This window comes from Lutra lutra, chromosome 5, assembly GCF_902655055.1.
Source record: "Lutra lutra chromosome 5, mLutLut1.2, whole genome shotgun sequence".
Classification (NCBI taxonomy): Eukaryota; Metazoa; Chordata; class Mammalia; order Carnivora; family Mustelidae; genus Lutra; species Lutra lutra.
The window spans coordinates 87960912-87964614 of record NC_062282.1 but is presented as its reverse complement, the minus strand read 5'-3'; the positions used below and the strand labels follow the sequence as shown (position 1 = coordinate 87964614).

General features: G+C 40.7%; 1 non-coding gene across 1 annotated transcript; it reads right to left on the bottom strand.

Annotated features, from left to right (window-relative positions):
* Positions 1 to 1935: 1935 nt before the first annotated feature.
* LOC125101464 (small nucleolar RNA SNORA42/SNORA80 family) lies at positions 1936 to 2069 on the bottom strand. The gene has a single exon (XR_007127862.1). It is a non-coding gene; the product is annotated as a small nucleolar RNA SNORA42/SNORA80 family (small nucleolar RNA).
* Positions 2070 to 3703: the final 1634 nt, after the last annotated feature.

Genomic DNA, 3703 nt, shown 5'->3' with positions numbered 1-3703 from the left:
TCTAGTAACATTTATCTTAACAAGTTGACTCAGAAAAAAAACTTAAGTAGTGGGATTAGGTGAGTGGGAAGCTATTGAACTTTGTGAAATAATATATAACATTAATACCTAAACTTAATAAGAACAGTGTATTGGCTTCCCATTGCTACTGTGATAAATTACCATAAACTTAGCAGCTGAAAACAACCAGACCTATTATCTTGTAGTTCTTAAGGTCACAAATCTGAAATGGGTCTTGTGGATTTAATCAAGGCATTGGTTGGGCTGTGTTTTCTGGAAGCTCTAGGGGGAATCTATGATATAGTGTCATAATCTGAGGAGTATGACCAGTTCAATTCAGTATACTTGGTGTCACAGAAATATAAATACCTCGTTCTTTGACACAGCAATCCCACTGTTAGTAATTTTTTAATAGAAATGAATGTATTAGTATAGAGGATCTATGAACGAGAATGTTTATTGAAGCATTTTTTTGTAGTAGCAAAAAATTAGGACTGGACTTGTACATCTATCAACAGAATGGTTGAATAAATTACAATCTGTCCATTTGATGGAATATTATGCAGCTATTGAGAAAATTAGTTATATATACTGACCTGGAAATGCTGTCCCTGAAACATTAAGTGAAAAATGCAAGTTGCAAAGTAAAGGGCATTATCCCATTTATTGTAAAAAATACATACATAAATAAGGAAAATGAAAAAACTCCAACATATGACTATTTCTGTGTCCATGACTAGTAGGAAGAGAGAAATTGTACCAGATTTATGAAGTGGAGAAAGCTAAATATAAAATAACGATGAACTAGGTATTAATCAGTTAACTATAATGGGCCAACTAGGTAACTAAGAGAGAACTTGAAGATCTCTAAGTGAGAGGGTGTGATGAATCTGTTTCTGCAATGTTTCTGTTTCTAAACTGTTGAAAAAAACTGCAAGCCTTATTCAGCCACTGCCTGGGGTCACAGGTGCAGCTGCAGGAGTGAAAATGCTTTCCGGGGTGATGAGAGAGAACGGCATCCAGTCGGTTAGCAAATTGGAAACAACCAGGGTCCTAACAGGAAGCCAGAGAGCAAAGTTACAATCCCACCATCACAAAACAGGGAGCAGCCTGGAGCTAAGAGACGAGCACCTACTGACTAGCACCGTATGTTTGCACATAATTATGCGGATTTGAAGAAAAGCTTTGAATGATTCAAATGAACTTGTTCATGTGAACAGCAGTCACCTCAGAATTGAGACTGAAATCCTTCAAAAAAGAAAAAAATAGTAACGATTCCCATGTAGTGTTTGATGGAATACAATGTGTACATACTATTTACGTAATAATTTTTAAAACTGCACAGAGCCCCACCTTTGGCTTGGGCTCTGCAGTCAGCAGAGTTTGCTTAGGACTCTCTCTCCATCTGCACCCCCTCCCACACCCCACCCCCTACCCCTGGTCACAAATGAAATAAATAAATCTTAGAAAACAAAAACAAAACAAAAAAACCCCTACAGAATCAATGAAGCATAAGAATAAAAAGTTAATTTTTTTGGTCAATTTTATTTATTTATTTGACACAGAGAGAGACGGTGAGAGAGGGAACACAAGCAGGAGGAGTGGGGGACAGAGAAGGAGGCTTCGGGCTGAGCAGGGAGCCCCATGAGGGGATTGATCCCAGAACCCCGGGATCATGATATGAGCCGAAGGCAGATGTTTAACTGACTTAGCCACCCAGGTGCCCCAAGAATAGAAAGTTTAAATCTGAAGTAGAAATAATTACCCTGAGGTGTGCCCTGGGGAGATAACAGCTCTGTCACTGTGCAGTGGTAGATGCCTGAGCTGTAGTGCCCTTGGACTTAAGAGGTAGCTGCTCAGGGGACCAGTTTGCACTGCTAAATATATAGCTGAATGTATGTATTGTTTTTTTGTTTGTTTGTTTTGTTTTGCTTTTACCCTGAGCCCCCTTCAGTGCTCACAACCCACCAGTGAGGAGGCTGGGCAGTGGGTCAGGGCTGCATACTCCCCTAGCATGGGTATACTATGAGAGACCCCCAGAGAAAGGCCCGCCATCAATCCATCCCTGTGTGCTTGCACTGGCTTTTAAAAGCATTTCTACAATTGTGACAGTTTCTTCTTCTCCTTCTCCTTCTTCTTCTTCTTCTTTTTAAGATTTTATTTATTTATTTGACAGAGAGAGATCACAAGTAGGCAGAGAGGCAGGCAGAGAGAGAGGAGGAAGCAGGCTCCCTGCTGAGCAGAGAGCCCGATGTGGGGCTCGATCCCAGGACCCTGAGATGATGACCTGAGCCGAAGGCAGAGGCTTAACCCACTGAGCCACCCAGCTGCCCCTGTGACAGCTTCTTGATGATTGTCAAATCAGAATGATAAGCACATGGCAATTCATTTTATTGTTCACTTTACTTTTGTGCAGTTGATGTTTTTTTCACAATAAATACTAAAAAAAAAGATTCTGTTATATTCATAGCTTATTTTACAACTGCAGCCATGAAAAGAAGAAAATAGATGTATTTTTCCTAACTCTGAGAGGATCTGACAATCCCTTTGTGTTTGTTTGAATTAATTGCAATAAGATCAGTTACAGTGTTGAAGAAGAAATTCAAATTGAACTTCCTGTAACAAACAATGAGGAAATAAAATTTCTCAAAACAAACAAGCAAAATAAGCATCATCGTCTCAAAATTAAGGGTAATATAACAATAGACCATTGTAGCTAAAGGTCAAGATCTAACTGTTGAGCTTCTTAAATGCCCACTAGCCAGAAATCAATTTCATCATGATAAGAAACAATCCGTCAAGAAGGACATTCACCCCAACCTGGCTAATGTTTACATTTTTAGTGTCCTCAACACATCTGATTGCTTAATGGAGTCCATCTTTGATCTTTATCTCTGTAACAAGCTACAATGGCCAGCTCAGAGTTTTAAAACCTTAAAATGTCTATGTCAACATCTCATCTGCCCAAGATTCCTATTATTAAAACACAAGACAGGGGCACCTGGGTGGCTCAGTGGGTTAAAGCCTCTGCCTTCGGCTCAGGTCATGATCCCAGGGTCCTGGGATAGAGTCCCACATCGGGCTCTCTGCTCAGCGGGGAGCCTGCTTCCGCCCCCGCTCTCTGCTTGCCTCTCTGCCTGCTTGTGATCTCTCTCTGTCAAATAAATAAATAAAATCTAAAAAAAAAAAAAAACCACAAGACACCTCTGGTAACAATATGGAATTCAATTTGATCAAGGCTGACTCAGATTTTACCTTTTATACATTTTTCTTTCTTCTTTTTAAAAAGATTTATTTATTTGACAGAGATAGATCACAAGTAGGCAAAGAAGCAGGCAGAGAGAGAGAGGGAAGCAGGCTCCCTGCTGAGCAGAGAGCCCGAGGTGGGGCTCAATCCCAGGACCCTAGGATCATGACCTGAGCTGAAGGCAGAGGCTTAACCCACTGAGCCACCCAGGCACCCCTGACCTTTTACACATTTTTCTATTATCTCTGCTCTAAGTCTGTAACTTGGAAAACCTAAGAGTGGGAAGGCTTGGAAGAGATTAATACTAGGTGAGGGAAGTTTCCCTCTCTTGAATATTCCACACAGCCCTTGCAGAATCATCAGGAGAGCTGGCAGCAGTGAGATTTTGTGTCAATAATACGTGTGCCAGTAAGAAGTGGGTTCTGATCAAACTCCAGAGCCATCTCTACTTGGGTG